Consider the following 20,011-nt stretch of genomic DNA (forward strand, 5'->3'; position numbering starts at 1 on the left):
GAATGAAGGAAAAGAAAGTTTCATCACTTTTTTAACAGAAGCCAAAATATCTCGCCAGAATGTTCGCATGAGTTAATTCTTGATGTTAAATTTATCATTCAAAAAACGAATTATTATATTACAGTGTAGCTTAAAATATGCATCAAATTTTCAAATGGATTCCTCTTTTTCATTGTGAAACTCCAGATCATGATACCCAGTTATGTTGCAGAAAAATTGCATGTTAGGATTCAGCGCCTCCATACTAATCTAAATCAGTTTTAAAGACATGATCTATGCGTGGTAACAATTTACAAAATAAAATAACGTTTTTTTATATAATAAGAAATCAAGTTGAATTTACCATTAACCACAAAATATAATTTGAAAATTATGCTGGAAATAAGCTATCAAGAGTTGAATCTACGGATTTTTCTCCCAATAATTAAATAGGCCATACTAAATTTCTTTTTGCTTTTGTTTGAGAGATTAATATTTAACAACCCATAGGGAACGTTCATGGTCACGTTTAAAACACTCATAAAATTTTCCAACTTTTGTTTACAAATATACTTGTTGAACGACTGAACTCAACCTAGATATCCATTTTCCAAACATAACTGACTCCCCCAACAAACTATCACCAGCACCGGTAGCCGCTTAAACGTGCTAAAAATAGAAAATGAAAACTAATTGACTGATGACTTACATGTCGATTGATTTTGATCTGCAGCTCGAGTGAGTTGGTGGTCGTCGAAAGCGATTGGAACAGGTTCAGAATGGTCAACGGATCGCACGGTTCGTAGTCATCGGCACCGGTGCCAGTATCGGTTTCCGCAGCACTGCAGGCCTGATCTTGATCTTCCGGTTCCGGTACCGAACCAGATAACGCTTCTTCTTCCATTGCAGCACTATCCATGGCTGGTTGCGATTGATCTGTTGCACTATTTTCTACCGACATTTCTTAGCAGCACTTTCTTCTTTAAGCTTATCACTAATCGGCACACTTGACTTTCACCTTGACTTTACGCACCCAAGTTCACTTTTTTTTGCTCTCTCTTAGAGATTAGAACCTTCTGACAAATCTTCCTGTGATTGTGCAGAACAATTTTTTTCTTTGCTTCACTCACTTGCTGATGATGACTGACACTCCCAATTTGGGATAAATCACACTCACTAGTTGATTCGGGGTGGGCAAGAATAACAACGACCATTCAGAGAGATGCAATTAAAAGATAGGAAAACTGAAAATAGCGCAGCACGAACAGACTCATTTGCTACTCGTTTTACCCCTGAGATCCGTATGATTACCAGCTAGGCATGGTCGCGGGAAAGGATTGAGTTCAAACAAGCAGATCAACGAGAGATATGGGCAGATTGCGAAACAATAATATCGGAAAGAAGCAAAAACAAAAAACAAACGTTCCCATTATTGTGGCCCCAGAGATATGCACCAGTTGCAGGACGCAGTATGGCTGCCTGAATGAGGCCAGTCGACTCTGGCAACGGAAGATTAACTCGGCTTATGGAGGTTTGTTTGGATTCTTTTCTGAATTTTTAAAGAACCACAGCTATAAGTCTGAAATTCTGAGGAATATTTAAAAAAAAAACTGTGACACATTTCTAGTTTAAAAATAAATAAACTTTTTTACAGTTAGAAAGTTATGAATTTTCTTCTTAATGTTTGAAATCGAAAATCAGTTGAATTTTTGTTAGTGTTTTTTTTAAGTTTCTAATGATTTAGGACTGGAATGCACCAAGTTACAATTTTAGTTCTATCAGATCCTATTTATGTACATGGGAGAAGGAGGTGACTTGATCCTATTTTCTTGTTTTCATCACGAAAAAATAGCGAAAATTTTAAAGTGAAAGAATGGTTTTTTTCTGGGATTTTCATCGTTTTGAATGATTCATGCCGCTGCTTCGGTTAATGATACCTGCTAACGAGGCATCATGCAACAGCAAGGTTGAACACTTATAAGGCAACACCTTACTAATATCACTATGAACTTTTTTCAAATTTTGGACGGCCCGAGCAGAGGCTGGCAATTCTATTCCAACCATGTGGAGCACATCTCTCAGATTTCCCCTCAGATTTCCCCATTTTGGACAGATTCAAGCTTTTTTCTTCAGATTTGAGCTTTCATTTCCTATGCTCTCAAGGCAAAAAAGCTTAAATCTGAGTAAATAAAAGCTTAAAAACGAGATTCACCAAGACTTATTCAATAAATGTTGGTCACACGATACATAGACAAATCGTGTAACGTTGCCGGGTCCTGGGTTCGAGCAATAAAGTAACGTATTTGTTGAAAATTTCCTTAAAAAATCATAGCGAAAATCTACCGTCCACACTTACCCCATAAAGCGGTCCATAAAGCAGTCCATAACAATTAACGTGATAACTTTTCTCGCTTTGCTTCTTTTAAGCTCATCTCTTCAGCATTTGTAAAAAAACATGTTCTGCATCACATTAAACGTAATTTTATCAAAATTGATACACTGCTGGTTTTTCAATGATTTTTTAAAGGTGAACTATACGAAAAACCGTCCACACTTACCCCGGTGTACCTTAAGAAAATACGTACTTTTGCAGGAAAGAGGAGTGCTTATTATGCCCCGGGTGCTCGTTATGCCCTTATCCCCTATATGACTTGAAAATTCCATCTTTTTTCTTACTTTGAGAAAGAGTTGAATCCAGAGCAAAAAGAGGTCAATTTTTTTAAAGTAAATCATAGGTGAAAATAAAGCTTTAAAGGAGAAGTCACGACACAACAGATTTTTAGGGGACTTTGTCAAAAACAGCTTTTTATAAAACTTGAAGACTTGAACTGCTTTATTAAATCATAATTTTTCCCTACAGAACTTTTCAGAGAAAGGCCTGTTTTTCATTTATAAGCCTTTTATTAACAATTTAAACTAAAGTTGACATTTTATAAAGTTTTATGATGTCATGTACATGTAAACATATATATTTCGAAACCGGAATGTTTCACAAAGATCAAATGTTCTAAAAAGTTGTGCCAAATGGAGCACATTTTTCTAGAACAAATTTTAATGAATATAATTTTTGAGTGAAGTACCGTCAAAAGGGGCATCATGCAACACTTTTCAACTTTAATGGCTTCTAAAAACTTAATGTCCACAGATAATCATACCGCTAGTACATAAAAAGTTTTAAGGATATTAAATTGACATAGACAGAAAAACTATTGGTTTTACCAGTTATTTTTAATTTTACAAAACAGGCGATTTTCACTCTATTAAGAAATAAGGGTAAGTTGCAACAAACTTTGTTATTATTGAAAAATCAAATGAAAATGTTTGAGATAGTTTTGATTTATTTGTGATGTCATATCACATAAAGCACCAATTGCAGTAATTTTAAGTTTTTGTCGAATCAAACTTTTGTAAAGAAAAAGCACAATGGTGCTGCATACATTTAGGGGTAAGAAATACTACAAAAAATTCTAGTGGCTGAAATCATAAAATTTAATGTTTGGATGGATGAAATTTTGAGATTAACAAACGCGTGATGCAAAACAATAATATTCTATTCTTTTCTTTAATCTTTGATTTGCATTTTGAGGCATCCTGCGTGCGTGTTGAAAAAGTGTTGCACTATACTTGTTAAGCCCCTGACTTATATTTTTAATCTGTCCTTACAACAACATCAGTTCCCCGCCACCAGGAAAAGATCTTTCATGAGCCCAGTCTTCAAAAAGGGTGATAAGCACGGAGTTCGCAATTATCGTGGCGTCACATCACTAGCTGCCTGCTCGAAGGTCCTAGAGAGGATTGTCAACGATGTTATGTTTTCAGCCTGCAGGAACTGGATTTCGGACAATCAACACGGTTTTTTCCTAAACGTTCGGTAACGCCTAATCTGGCAGTATTCTCATCATTTTGCATATCTAATAAGGATTGTGGCAAACAAGTCGACGCAATTTATACGTACATCACTGTGGCGTTTGACTCAGTTAATCACTTAATTTTACTTTTAAAGCTAGAACGCCTGGATCTGAAGCTATTTAACAAATCGCGTCTCGCTGTTAAAATCGGAACATCTGAATCTTCGGATTTCATTCCGACTTCAGGAGTACCACAAGGAAGTAATCCGGGCCATTTATTGTTCACCCTGTTCTACAATGATATTAACATGCCGCATTTTGGATACGGAGTACTCATGTACGCGGACGATTTGATTTTTTTTTTCTGAACGTTAACAGTTTGGCAGATTGTCAGATACTACAGCAATTCCTCGATACAGTAGTGAACTGGTGGGCTGTCAACCTACTGGCCTTAAGCGTTTCTAAGTGCTATATAATAACAGTTGAAAAGTAGTTCATGGGTATTCGTTTAAAATAAGGAACAACGACATATTAAAAATCATGTATGGTTAATAAAAAAAACTGTTTCGCATTGGAGTAATATAGAACAATTTTTTTACTATTCCGAACTTAATTGAATCGGTCAGGATCAAGGTAGCCGAAATCACTGAAAAAATCAGAAATTTCACAGAATTTTGAGCAAATTTTCATCACAGAATCTGTGTCACAGAACATAGTATTTTGAGAATATTAAAAAATTTCACAGATTTTTTAAAGTTTGTACGTGGTTACTAAATTTTAATTTTTGATGTCAATATATATTTCGAATTTCTAAGTTTAGATTAATAAGATGATGGAGATGATAAGATTTGCAAGGTTAAAAAATTTAACTGAAACTTAAGAAAATAGAGTCACAAAAAACTATCACAGAATGTTTGGGTTAAATCATAGAAAGTCAGATATTTTAAACGCAGAATTTATTTTGCAACCTTGGTCAGGATTCGTGAAAAGTTTAATTGATTCTGTGGAAAGAAAAACAGATTTTATATAGTCAAACTTTTCCTAAGATGGTACTTCTGCCCGGTAATTCAAATTATTTTTTACTGGTTGTATTGTGATTACCTAAGGTTAGTGATTTATAGATACTTTTATAAACCAAAATATAACTCTTAGTTGTCAGGAAATTAACATCATTAGTTCTTTCATGTCACAGATGTGTGTTTTTATGTAACGGAAACCCAAAATTATTAATCTTCCAAGCATGGTTGTCCATTCCTCCCCGAGCGGCTTGAAAAGTGCAACTCAGTGAAATTTTCGTTCTGAAACACTTGCCCTGATCTGTTAAGACGCCAGGCGCACACCCAATCTAGGAGCAGAGAAGGCTTCGCCAGGGTGAGAGCAAGAGAAAAAAAATCATCACATTAAGTGTAGGGGAGCAGCGCTAAAGCAACTCAGTAGGTTTGGTTCGTTCCCAACAAGAAAGGGAAGAAGAAGAAGCAATATCGTTTTGTGCTGCTTGTTTGCCTACTGTGGTAGGAAGAGAAGGAAAAAATGCACATCAGTTGTGATTTCTCCTTCTCACACAGTAGCGTTGCTATTGGGGCACCGGTTTTGCTCGGCGCTCGGCTTCGGTTGTACTCGGAAACGAGTGCAGAGCATTTCGGAAGGAAGTGTGGTGCTCTACAAATCGTAGAAGATAACGGTGCGATTTACACAGCGCACTGTCTGGTTTGAGAAGTGCGGACCAACCATGCTTCCAAGAGATAGACATCAACATGCTTAATGCAAGGCACCGTTTATTGAACGGAACTTTGCTATGATAATTTAATCATAGTAAAAACTAATTAATCATATTCATTTGAAATTTATTCTGAATTCTATATTTTGTGTTTGAATTTAGAATAAAATATTTTTCTGTTGAATAATCCCCAGTGAAATCGCTATTCTGATTTTGTATCAACAAAACCTCATGCTCAGAAGCAATGCATGGCTTCATAACATTAAGATTTTAATTCACAACTATGAAGTAGAATAACTAAATTAGTGTCTGAACTTCAAATGTTTCATGAATAACAAGAACCTTTAATGGAGTTTTCAATAATTCCATCATAAGAAAATCATTCTCTTTAACACACTGATTAAGAAAATCAATATGTGAAATATCCTTGAATGACGCATTTTATGAGAATAAAAGTCTAAGCGTGAACGTCGTGACTAATAGATTCTCGCTTCAGAAGAGGAAAGTGGACTGTCGAACAGACAGTTCGGTTTTCGGAAAGGAAGATCCAAAGTCGACGGCTTCCGAATGGTGACCGAGTTCGCTAAACGCGCATATCAAAAGAAAAGGACAGGTGTTTGTCATTGCACCATTGTGATGAGCGGGTGATCTACAGGGTACCATACTAAAATAAGATCTGTGCCCCGGAATGCCATGCTCAATGAGGTGCTAACGCTGAAACTAACAGCAGACGCGAGAGAGCCAGATTTACAGACGCTATCGTGCTCATGATCATCTGCGGAACAATTGAGGAGGTAGAAGAACTTGCAACGGTTTCTATAGAAAGTGTTGGCATCTGGATAGAAGGAGTTAAGCTTCAGATAGCCCACCATAAACCGAAGTACTACTCGTGACCAGCAATAGAATTGTGCCGCATATGGAGGACTGTTGGAGGACACACCACATCTTCGAAGCAGCAGCTGAAATACCCTGGAGTAATGGTTGACATGTCAAACACTATTGTGATAGTGCGTCGAAAGTCATCGACTCATTGGGTCGGATTATGCCGAACTGTCTTGGTCAAAAGAGGAACAAAAGCAAGATACATCTCCTTGAGCCATCCTATGCCCCATCTACAAGAAGAGCGACAAATGGACTGTGAGAACTACCGAGCGATCACTGTCCTCAATGCCGCCTACAAAGTGTTGTCCCGAATCCTACTCCGCCGCCTAACGCCACAAGCCAACAGATTCGTGGAAAGTCATCAGGCCGGCTTCATGGAGGGACGGTCTACGACGGACCAGATATTCACATTACGGCAAAGTAAAAAATTTAAATAATATTGATAAAAAGTGATGGCACTTTTGTGACAAAATTTTAAAAATTACACTTGTCTTGTTTATGGGTGCAAGTGCCAACGCAATGCTTTACCAAACTAAATCACAGGTACGACAGTTTATAAGTCTCAAAATGTATTTAAAACATTTTCCGGTGGGTTTTGTCAACTTTTAATCTTATATCTTCCGTTTTCCAGCATTATAAATTACTTAGTGAAACTAAGTTTTCGCTGATAGTTGTTTTGAGCTAAAGACCATCATCTACAAAGGCTTTTAAAAAAAAATTAAATATCCGCTTCAGATACAACACTCGGTACACCCTTTCTGGCGATTCTAACATAATTTCGTATCATCTCCAAGATAAAACTCTGAAAAGATGATACCACACGTCTGGAAGATACGTTCGCATTACCCCGGTAGTGACTTTTGCACTTACCCCGCAGTGTGAATTGAAAAGAGTGAATATTGTGTTCACCTCTTCCAGGATTAAATGAAAATTCCTTAAAAAATGTCTTCTACAACAATTTCTAAAAAAAAAGATATATTCTTAAATTTATAGTTAAAAGGAAAAGTTGAACGTTTGCATTTGCCCCGGTGTACCTTACACGAAAAAAATTCAAAATTTGGATTCTGATTCAAGAACCTCATTTTTAGTTTAGATTCAGAATTAAATTTTTAATTTACGTTCCAGAGTCCGAATTTCAGGTACCAACTTCAGATCACGATTGATGGTTACGAAATGTGATTTACGTAGCAAAAGCATGAAGCGTCTCGAATTGATGACTTCATAAGTCACCGCAGAATGTAACTGGTTGACCTTTTAAGAAATAAGAACATCGAATAAAGCACCTTTTTTTTCTTCCCATTAAGTTTAAATCACTCGACATCGTTTCCCTTTCATCTTGTCTTCTCTCATTTCACCAACAAGGTTTTCCCCCTTGAATGAATGACCAAAGTTTTGTTTATGTAAACTCAGGTTTTTGCCTGTTTTTAAAACAGCAATTCTCCTGTGGTTAAACGGTTATTTTCGTCATACCGTGAAGCCCATCTGACATCGCCCGAATTGCAACCTTAATTTCTTCTGGCCGATTCAGGTTTACAACGACCGCATTATGTATAGTTGAGATTTTTGTCTGTTGCCCTGTACCTCGTAAATCTTCGCGCAAATCTGTCTTGTTTACTGCTGTCACGGTTTTTGCATGCTTTTCGACTCAACACTTCTGCTTATTGCTCAATTCAATTCGTGTCGGTTAACTTTTTTTTCTTTATTCCAAATCATCCAGTTTTTTTTCTCTCTTCAATCGTTCTTCAGATCGTTATCGAGTGTGTTATCTTTCGCACTCGTTGGCCTCTGAAATACCCAAACTCACACCTCGACGACCCACGGGGCCGCACAAATGGCCATCCGAAAAGATGTTGATTATCTCTTCTTCGGCCAGTGGTCGGCTACTTTACATAGATATCCCATCAACAGCAGGGACGCGAAACGTGATGCTTGACAACACGGAGCAAGAAGAGAATGGTGATAAAAAAAACTTCATAACTTCCATTTGCGTCACACTTCCTTGAGATATCTTTTTTTTTCCTGCTTCATCTGCTACTTTTCTCTTCACACTTATACAAGACTGACCGCGGTCACCCAGAGATGCGGTCAATGGCATAGTGAAATATTACCATTAAAGGATTACCAAATCTCAGACCCTTCGCCTTTCAATCAAACAGAGGAGACTCGGTATGATTTGGTATCTAGAACGTGATTTATCTGAGCCACGCGACTGCAGCAAAGATGACAAGCACACATTCGACTAACGTTGATGTATGACGAAGATGATTACTCGTTTTGTGACGGTTTTATTCTAGCTGTTCTTCTCAGTTTGTCCGATTGTCCGATGCGATAGTGACACATTAGCCGCGTGCCAAAACCGGGAACGAAAACAGAGTCCCGTGGCCAACACAAATAAGCGCAATTTTATCCAAACCCGCTCCGCGCTAAGCAAACATCCAAACAAACGTCCTATGTATGTACTTGCACCAAAAACCCCCCAACAACACCCACAGACTGACTCTAGTAGTTAATGGAGCCACACGACGATTTCAAAAACACGACCGACCGGACGGAACGCGATCTCCCGACTGAATGGTTTGTTTTGATTGGAGTCGGTCTCTTTTTTATCATTTTGCCGAGCCGCAAGTTCCTGCCGCTGCTGCCCCCCGCGCGTCTTTAGCTATCTACTTTATGTATTTTCTCTACCGTCTTATCATCGTATCGTGGTGTTTCACTTTTACCGACAGACAACATTGGCGACCGGGTACCAATACTTGCATACATTCGGGCGTCATTCATTCGGAACTGTATTGCGGATTTGGACAGAAATTTACCTTGCGTTTCAGTATGACTTCCGACTGTTGTGGTGTAAACAGCATTACCGATTTTTCATTAAGAAATCGAAATTACGTTGCCTATTAAAATAAACTGGAATCATACATTACTTGCTCATTAACCTCAACCTCATTTTCACACGATTTCCTGTTGGTTGGAGCTTATTGGAAAACTATCCTATAAAACTTTCATAAAGTAGATATATCCATACATTCTCCCCTACAGACATGCATCGATATTCGACCGAAGGAGTCCAATGCTCTGTAATGCTTCGTCCAACTGGCCGTTACATACCCTTATCGATCTTCAAATCACGCTGCACTGCAAGGGCATCCGGACCGTATGAACAAGCAAACATGTGTTTAAATGAATAACTACACTACACTCATACGCGTCTGTTCTCCTTGCGGCGTGCGGAGTGCTACAACGTCCTGGTGGTGTTCGGGACCCAAAACAGCAACATCACGACGGTCCTCCTGCGAGATAGTGGGGTTAACTGCGGGCCTTGCGCGCCCGTGACTACAAAAAAAAACATAAGCAACGAACAACGAACAACAAATTTCGGATGTGAATGTGCTGGTTGAGAATCAAGGAGCAGTAGCTCGAAAAGCTGCAGCAGCTGCATCGTTCCCGAGAAACACGAAAATTCTATCAGAAACTCAACGCATCCCGCAAAGGCTTCGTGGCGTGATCAAAAGGTGGAAGCAGCACTTCGATGAACACCTGAACGGTTCACATGCAGGAGATCAAGACGGTGGGGGAAGCTACATTGCCGACGTAGCCAACGATGTAGAGGAGCCACTCCCAACGATGAATGAAGTTAAGGAAGCCATTCGCCAGCAAGTCAGCTAGGAAGAATGGCATCGCAGCTGAGCTCATCAAAATGGGCCCGGACAAGTTGGCCTATTGCTTACACCGGTTGATAGTCCGGATCTGGGACATAGAACAGCTACCGGAGGAGTGGAAGGAGGGGGTAATATGCTCCATCTACAAGAAGGGCGACAAATTGGACTGTGAGAACTACCGAGCGATCACTGTCCTCAATGCCGCCTACAAAGTGTTGTCCCGAATCCTACTCCGCCGCCTAACGCCACAAGCAAACAGATTCGTGGGAAGTCATCAGGCCGGCTTCATGGAGGGACGGTCTACGACGGACCAGATATTCACATTGCGGCAAATCCTCCAAAAATGCCGTGAACACCAAGTTCCTACGCACCATCTATTCATCGACTTCAAAAACGCATACGACACGATCGACCGTAACGTAGGGTTACCATACGTACTCTTTAAGAGTACATGTATTCTTTTTCTGTGGGGAAATGGGCGTACTCTTCTTTTTGTGTAATTTTACAAAATGTACTCTTTTTTTTAAAAGCCAATCAGAAAAATGAACTTGTTTGTTTCAGTACATGAAGTGTGTTTACCATGTCTTATACAAGAAATACTAAAAGAATATATGTAACATACAAAATCTTCTCGTATTGAAGAAGGCATCTCTGAATCGTAATTTTGCAGTGAGCGCAATAAGCGCCATTGAGTTTGCTATATTGTTTGTTCAAAGGAAATATACGAGCCTCAATTTTTTTTTAAATCAGCTATTTCGTCAGGTTTTGTGTGGTTTGTCAGCATAACATCAAATATTAATTTTTCTTCAAATAATTTAAAAAAGAATATTTAGTCCCTGACTTTTCTCTTTTTGTAAAAAAAAATAGAAACAATTAATAATTATCATATACGTCATTTCCAAGCTTTCCAGAAATTTTTCTGAGTGTATTTGGGCCGGGACAATCCGTGCATTTTTACCCAAAAATCTGACAAAATCCTGGCATTGGATTTTAAAATTTACAGTTCAAAAACCGGGCAATATCCGGTCAAATCAGATAAAAATCCCGGCATTTCCCATGAAAATTCAAGATAAAAAATGGAAATTAAACACATGAAAAATTATGTTTTATTGAGTTTCATCAACGGTGTGAAAATTAAATTTTACATTTCCAAAAAATATTTGCACGTGTATTTCAATGAAACAAGCTCTAAAAATCATACATTGTGTAAAAAAATGTAGTTTTGGTTTGGAGTTGGTTAGATTTTGGATAAATCCGGGCGTTTTTCTCGATGGGCTTATTTTCTTTTTGCCTTTCTTACAAAAAGGTATAGTTATCGGTCGATTTGGGAGATCCTTAATTATGGGTCTTAGATATGGTTGTACTCCATTTACCCGAAAACCATTGCCCAGAATGAAAAATCCCCAGAATTCCAATCGCCAGAAAGAACCATTCCCCAGAATTTTTTTCCCCAGATGAACCATTCCCCAGAAAAATTTTCGCCAGAATGTACCATTTCCCAGAAATTTTTTCACCAGAATGAACCATGTACCAGAAATTTTTTCGCCAGAAGAACCATTTCCCAGAAAATTGAAAACATTTATCCTTACTAGCAATTATTTAAAAAAAAAAGGAATTGTTACAAAAAATTGGGGTTTCATAACTTTATTCTTTTGCGGCAAAGCCGCAACCAACGAGGATGAAGGGGCTGAGGCGGCACAAAGCCGCCGAAACTCCCAAATCCGAGGTGACCGCCGACCCGCCGTAGGAAGCGGCGGCCCTAAGACATTGGTCTAGGTCTGCCGGGGCTTCCTAGGTCTGCGTGAAAGCTAGGGGTGATCCCTTAGCCCCGTCCGCCACGTGACAGCGTGAAGGACAAAACGTCTTTCAAGTTCGAACGCGCAGCGTGAGGAGTCGGATACCAAAACGGTTTTTTAAGGGGGGGGGGGTAGGGTCTAACGGGTATAAAAAAACACCATTTTCACGATTTTTTTCAAGAGCTATCGTTCAAACAAATGTATTCAAATTTTTTGCATTATACAAAGCATTGTTAAAAGAACATTTAGTAATTTTTTCGTAGAAAAATATTGAAAAATGAGCCGGTGACGGGGCATTTTCTAGGATGCCTTTTAGAAAACAGGATTTGCGGTGGACACTGTATCTCAGCACAGAATCATCTGAAATCAAAAAATCAGAGCAAAATGTTTTTAATAGATGTTTTTCTGGACCCCAACGTTTTTATTTAACTTAAAAATATTTTTATGAAATTTTTGTGGCTGTTTGAAGTAAAAACTACGATTTTTCACTTAAAAATCCGCCATTTTTCACCTCTAAAATCTCCCCAAAGTAAAAAAATCAAAAAAGAAAAACGTTGGGGTCTGGTATTTTATATGTAGAAAATGTGTTCCAAATTTGAAAAGAATCGGATAAGTAGTTTTCAAATGACGACGTCCACGGACTTTAAAAATGTGCTTTCGAGAAAAACGCGTTTGAAGTTTCTGCTCTTGCTTTCTTGCAGTATTAGATAGGAGGAGATAAAGGCCTATAACTTCTACAGTTTTGCTTCAATTGACTTGAAAATTTGACACAACATTCTTGAAATGTTTTACAATAAGAAAATAAAACAATAAAAAAATCGATTTTTTGAAAGTGTTAGACCCTACCCCCCCCCCCCCCCTTAAAGGACCATGGTAAGCATTGAATCAATTAAAGTACCCAAACCATAACCGAAGCATAATATTGGTTCTAAAATAAATTTAGTCGGAAAATTTCAAAGTCGTAGTTTCATTTAAAAAATCATTTTGAAAAAATTAATTTCGAATCATATGAAATATACAAGAATTCATAAGAAAAAAAAAACAAATAAAAATACTAGGGGAAAAAATCTGGGATTTGTGCCATTCTGGTAAATGTTCCATTCTGGGGAAAAAAATTCTGGGAAATGTCCATTCTGGGAAAAAAATTTCTGGTAAATGGTGCATTCTGGGGAATTTTTTTCTGGGAAATGGTTCATTCTGGGGTTTGATTTCGGGTATTTGTCATTCTGGGAAAAATTCATTCTGGGCAATGGTTTACGGGTAAATGGGATACAATCCTTAGATATACCTTAATAGGTACCTATCGAATCAGCTCGACGACTTCAGACGATGTCAGTGTATTTGTGTATATAAGTGTGATTTTGTAAACATTGTTTGACACGTTTATGCGAATCTGGGCAATACAATAAAAATGATTTTTATCTAAAAAAAAATTATTTTCCTCTTCCATGTATAAAAAAAGGCAAAAAAAAACAAAATAGTTAAAAAAAATGTTCATAGTAAATATTAAAAAAATGATCACTGTGACTTTGAAATGTCACTATTTTCAATTTTTTCATTTTGTCAATTTTATCATTTTTGTCAATTTTGTTCATTTTGTCAATTTTGTCTATTTTGTCAATTTTGTCAATTTTATAAATTTTATTAATTTTGTAAATTTTGTCAATTTTGATAGTTTTGTCAATTTAGGCTATTTTGTCAATTTAGCCTAGGTAGTCAATTTATTAAATTTATTCAGTTTAGTCAATTTTGTCAATTGTCTAAATTTGGACAATTTTGTCAATTTTGAAACTTTGTCAACATACATTTTTTGTCTTCATTTTTGTCGTATAGTAAATTAAGCCAAGATTGTCAATCGTTTCCAATTTTGTAAATTTTGAAAATTTGGACGAAATGGTTGATTTGAACTTTTTTCAATTTAGTTATTTTTGTCAATTTGGTCATTTTTGTCAGCTTTTTTCAATATTATTCAATTTTGACATTTTTTTCAATTTGGACATTTTTGTCAGTTTTATAGATTAAGTCAGTTTTGTCAATTTTGCCACTTTTATCGATTTTGTCAGTATTAAACTTTATAAGAAATACTATCAAATGAAAGTTATAAAATTATAGACAAATACTTAAATTTATAAGAGTAATGATGATGAAATTATCCAATTGAATTGAAAAACGATTATATGTCAGTTAATTCATAGGAAAAGAACATTTGGAACTGCAAGTGGAATTGAATGATGCCAAAACTTATACTCGACAATATTTAAAATATTTATTTTTGATTTTTGTCTTTAGCTTGTCAGGATACATGCTACTGCTAGATGAGTTGATTCCAGTATCACATTATTATTTTCCAATAAGATTCTATTTTCCCTACCCAGCATGGAGAGCAGCAGTGGTATCAATTTTTTCAAAAGGACGTGCCGCCAAATGTTAACAAATCGAATTTTCAGCTGGGTGAAAAAGTACCGTTTGAAGACCTACATTTTAAACCTAAGTACCTTCAACGCGATTTTCTCGAAACAGCTTTCGCCCTTTACTAAAAAAATCAACATAGAAATCAAAGTTTTCAGCATACCTTTCAGGGGCGTTCTTTCTTGTATACTCTCTGGCAAAGGTGGGGGCGATGGAAGGCGACACGTATCAGCGTGAAATCGCCTTCAACGAATTTTACTTTTAAGTTCGAAAAAACTCTCTTGTCAACTGGCAGCGCAAATGGGACGAGGATGACAAGGGTCGGTGGTTCCACTCGATTATCCCAAAGGTAAGCCTTAAACCATGGTTTAATAGATTGAACTTGAGTCGGGATTTTATTCGTATATTTTCCCGTCTCATGTCCAATCATTGTTCCTTAGACGCGGTACTCTATCGTTTTGATATTGCTGGCAGCAATTTGTGTAGTTGCGGCCAAGGTTATCACGACATCGAGCATATTGTTTGGTCGTGCGAGGTCCATCTTGTCGCTAGAACGAATTTGATAGACTCCCTTCGGGCCCGAGGAAAACCACCCTATGTTCCAGTGAGAGATGTGCTGGTAGTGATAGACTTGGACTACATGTTCGAAATATATCTTTTCCTCAAAGCCATTGATCGTCGTCTATAATTCTTTTTATTTTCATATTTCCCTATCTATTTTCTTTTCTTTAAAAAAAAAAGTGAACTAGATGTAAACAAACTATTGTAAAAAAAAAACAAAAGGAGTTTGGCTCCTTAAAGCCTAAAGGTATGAGCCGTTTCAAATAAAGAATTTACAAAAAAAAGAAGGTGTTTTGTATCCTTTGTGATCGAGAAAACCCGTTAAGGTCGTCAAAATAGAGACGGATCAATGAATCCCCAAAGCATCAAATTCAAAACAGAGACGAAATCGATTTTTTAATCAAAATAAAAGTGGTCTAATAAATTTCTACAACCATGTTTAACGTTCATTGGAGTCCAGTACTGATTTTAAAAATATGAAACATGCCACATTCCCCTTAACAGTAAAAATAATCGAAAAATATTGAAGAAAAAAATAAACATATTACCCCGGATTGCGGTATTTGATAAATAAGGCAGTTCGTGTGTTAAGGCCGAACAACAATTCAAATCGAAAGATGGACAATTATGCTGCATAAATTTAGGGACTAAATTTTTTAACATTTCTTATAAAATTTTATCTACAACTTAGTTCTTTTAGAAATGGGACACTTTATTTTGCTAATAGCTCATTAACTAGTAATCGGACTTTCAAAATATTGACAGCATTTTGTTGCCTGTAAAAAGACTGTCAGACCAATTTTTTTCAAAATTTAAAATTTATGCGTTTTTGAGATATTTACGAAGTAAGAAAAAAAAAGAAGAATAAAACTTTGCCTTAAAAATCCGTAATTTGATAATGATATTTGATAGCTGTCAAACCCGTTGTTCCTTAAAAGAATTACTGTGTTTGAGTGGTGGAAAGTATGCCGATTGCCGATTTGAACATCACTCTTCAATCTCATGCCGCCTCCGGTCACTGGTTTTGGAAAGAAGATGGGCCAATTTATTCACCGAATTTTACGTCTGTGCAGAAAATAAAGTAGAACTAACAATGTTGTATTTATTTCTTTATTCATGCAAATATCATTTTTCTTCTAACATTCGTATTAAACACTTGGTCATTCTTTAGTACTAGCAAGCTGAAAGTCAGAGCAACCTGTCAACCGGATTTTTTTTCAGCGCGTAGAAGATTCTTAAACATTCCCCTCAAAGCTGCATATATTTCTCTTCAGCCACTGAATCGAACTTTACAGTCAATTTAGGAACTTTTCTTATATTTTGGACTGATTAGAATTCTCTAGGAACTCAGGCGGGAGCTGATTAAGCTTCTATGAACCCGTTTAAAGAGAATTCTGGTTGCTTGGAACCACCATGATGAGACATAAACCCCGTCTAAAGGCAGGGTTTGGATAGTATGAGAACAATTCGAAAAATATGCAGAATATTTACCGTTCTTATTTGTTGAAATATCTCAGTTATTTGTAGGCTAATTTTTACAAAATTTACATAAAAATATAGCTATGGGTCAGTGTTTATGTTTCAAAATTAAGGAAAAAATGGCTGCAGTGTGTAAAAACTACAACTGAAAAAGTACTGAAAGTCAAGTTCCTTGGCCCCTGTAGTTATGCAATTAACAGAAAAATAAAAAAAAAATTTCTCACTTCAAAGTTGTTTGTAAAAATAAAATTAAGCTTCTGTGAATTTTTCTCAGTTCTCCGAACTGATGTAAATTTTCAGTATCGTAGAATATGGACCTCAGAACGCTGCATATTTTGCTCCCATATGTTTGTTGATGCCTTTTGGGTCATCTAGCATCATTGTAAAGTTTGAGATGATTTGGATATTTCTTGAATAAGCGCAGCGTTTTTCAATTTGGAGGGAAGAAGAAATATTCGGTTTTATCTCAATTTTCAACTATCAACACTTCCCACACATTCGATTGCAACTTTGCAGATTTTCAAGAATCATGTAAAATCTGATAACCCAAATTTGAACGAAATCACATGGAAAAAAAACACGTGGTCTTCAATGAAAATATCGTTAATACTGTCTGGGTCCGTTTCTTTTTTAAAACAAATATCCAAACCTTCATCACCGCTTTACTAACCTCTTTTCTTGGAGTAACATCGCTATTTGCTAAGGATTCGTTATGAAAAAAACCAATGATTTTTACTATATTCAAAGTTATGGCAAAATTAAAGTTTCCATTGAAAACATTTCCGCGTTACGTTGTTTACGTTTGCCACTTCGGGGAATACAATAAATGAAGGAAAATCGTGAGAGAAAAGCCGGTGTTCAAAACAAAACAATGAGAGGAACAATTTACTGCATCATCAATTTCGTGGAATTTCATAACTCCATTCTACAAATTTATTGGCAAACAAGATTCTGATGAAAGTTCCATTGTCGTTGAACAAAATTATGGTAATAATTAAAATATTTTAAATATATCACCATAGCACATGATGAGAGGGTTTGAGAGGACACAAATATTCGCTTTGCGGGCTTCGTGTACGTCTCTCGGTTTTCGGTTTCCTCCCGCTCTCAAACATTCGAAATTATTGTGCGTATAGATAAAAATTTTATAAACGTCTTTGGTGAACTGGCATCATGGCTGACTTCCGACCAAAACATATTGAGTGTTTTATTTAAGCGTGCACGCTCGTTTTCATTTAACCATTTTCGAATGAAAAATAACCATTTTCTGGGTTTTCCTGCAGAGCTGCCAATATGGTTATTTTTCATCAATATTTTAAGGTACAATTTTAACCATATTCCTATAGTTTTCGGGTATTAACCGAAAAAAGGATGAAAATTTAACCTCAATCGTAAAAGAGAAAAATTATGGTGCATTTTCGTAATCGTTCGAGGGATCGTTCTTGAAGAGAATAATTATTTGCTGTAGAATTTCAGTTAATTCCAAGCGTAAACTGGTGCAATTATTGATGCACGGTAAGTTATCATTTTCTAACATTAATTTTATTTAATATTAGTGATTTTTTTATTTTTGCAGGGACCGGATAATCATACAAAATTTTTCTTACCCGTAGATAAACGGAAGAAGTTCCAGCTCTATAACGAACTACCCGCATAATCAAATATCATACACGTAATCATTAATATTATTCTGTTCTGATTACATGAATAGTGACGATTCGAGTAATCGTTCGCAAATCTTCTTATTTATAACTAACTTTTCTGTTTTTCATGTGTCTTCGCTTGAAATGATATAAAAATATTTGTGAAAGATACGTGTAATAATCCTTAAAATAAAACGCGGGATGAATCTGAGTGTGTCGTGTGTCTTCACTCAACAGACTCAACAAAGCAAATAAACAAAATGGCGTGCGTGTTTTGATCTTGTTAAAGTGAGCAGAAACTTTTTGTATTCTACGAAACACAGTAAGTTTTAAAATATTTGATCATGCTTGAAATGTTTTTAAATAGTGCATATCTTTTCCAGCGCTAACCACTACTGGGCATACCGCTAACTGAAAGAACGGTGCCGGAATGGAATCGCAGCAGCTGGCACTTATTCCCTTCCCCCATGAGATGGCTCCGGAAAAGATCCCCCAAGATCCATTGGAAGCTACAGGGCTTGCTGCTCGGCCACTAGATGTAGGTAGGTGCAGTCAACATTTCTCTGTTTGAAGTCTCAACAGCGCTGAGACTGCCCATGTCTGGAATCCATCCAACAAACAGCACCCAAGAACCTGTATATAAAACACCGCTGCTCGGTGCACCGGTATCCCGTGTTTGTTTCCATTTCCCTAACCCATTCATTTTTTTTGTTTACGAACAGCGCCGGAGCTCCTAAGAAAAATTTTGACAACTGCGGCCGCCGGTGGTCTGCTCAAAATCAATTTTCAATTGAAAAAACAGAGCCTTCACAAAGCCCGTCACCGAGAAACAAGCGGGGCACTGGGACGCAAATCCTGATAGTCGTCACCACCATACAAGTCCCAAGCCAAGAGAAAATTCGGCAACACGACGTGGCCCGCGGCAAATCATATGGAAGAAGGCAGGCCGACTACGCGACACTCTTTAACGGTCCCCTGAGACAGGCTAGCACAAAAGGCTTCCACTAGTCATGTACTTTGTTTAAGCAGTAAGTTTACTATTGCTATAAGCATAATCAATAAAATTAAAATTATGTTTTTGTTATCTATAGTTTTCCAGTTTGTCATCGGAGCCGTCGAACATGTGCCCAAGCCCTTCTGCAGGTCAAGGAATCACTACGAGAGGATCGATATGCGATGGTGTCGTTTCGATGGTAAGTATATTTTTAATACACTTTGACTAAAGATTATAATAAAAATAAATTTTATTTTCCAGGAATTAAAGAATCCAACGCTTCAGGTGAAGGCATACGCGGCGGAAAAAGATCACCCGTTTCTTATAACCCCCTCTCGGGGAATAAACACAAACATTCACCACGTCCAACACTCACCACCAAGATTTCGATACTCAGTAGCAGCATCCGACCAAGAACAATTCTGTCACGAGTCACAGTATCCTTGCACCACCCCCAATCTGCACGAGTAAAGAGGATAGCTGTTTCTGGGTCAACAACCAACGCGGAATCGAACTGTTCCTGGGTCAACAACCAGCGCAGAATCGAACTGAAAATGCTTAACCTGTCAGAGCAGTGACCTTCGTTATGACAAAGCACTCCATGTCTGCTGCAATGTGGCGCCAAAATGGATCATACCAATATATCCCAAAAATTCAACATTAAAACAGGAATGGCAGCCCAGAAACTGGCTGATTCGGATCTAGAAATCAGAACCTAATTTCACGAAGCAGAAAGAAGAAATCCAAGATCAGTGGAATTTGTGTCAATTAATTAATTGTGAGTTAGCGCATAAGAAAAGGTGGAGATCAATATGTTTATATATGCATTATAGTTTGAAACTTGAAATTCAGTTACCGTCTAACAACGTTGAAAATATCAACCGGGTATATGAAAACTTAATCAGATTTTTCGAAATCTAGATATGTATAAAAATTCAGAATGCTAAACCAAAATAGAAATACCTATTTATAGGACTAAAGATCTCAAAATGCAATGTTGATATCCAACAGTTAAATTAAAATTTAATGTTTCGATAATTTTAA

Source organism: Uranotaenia lowii, chromosome 2, assembly GCF_029784155.1.
Source record: "Uranotaenia lowii strain MFRU-FL chromosome 2, ASM2978415v1, whole genome shotgun sequence".
Lineage (NCBI taxonomy): Eukaryota > Metazoa > Arthropoda > Insecta > Diptera > Culicidae > Uranotaenia > Uranotaenia lowii.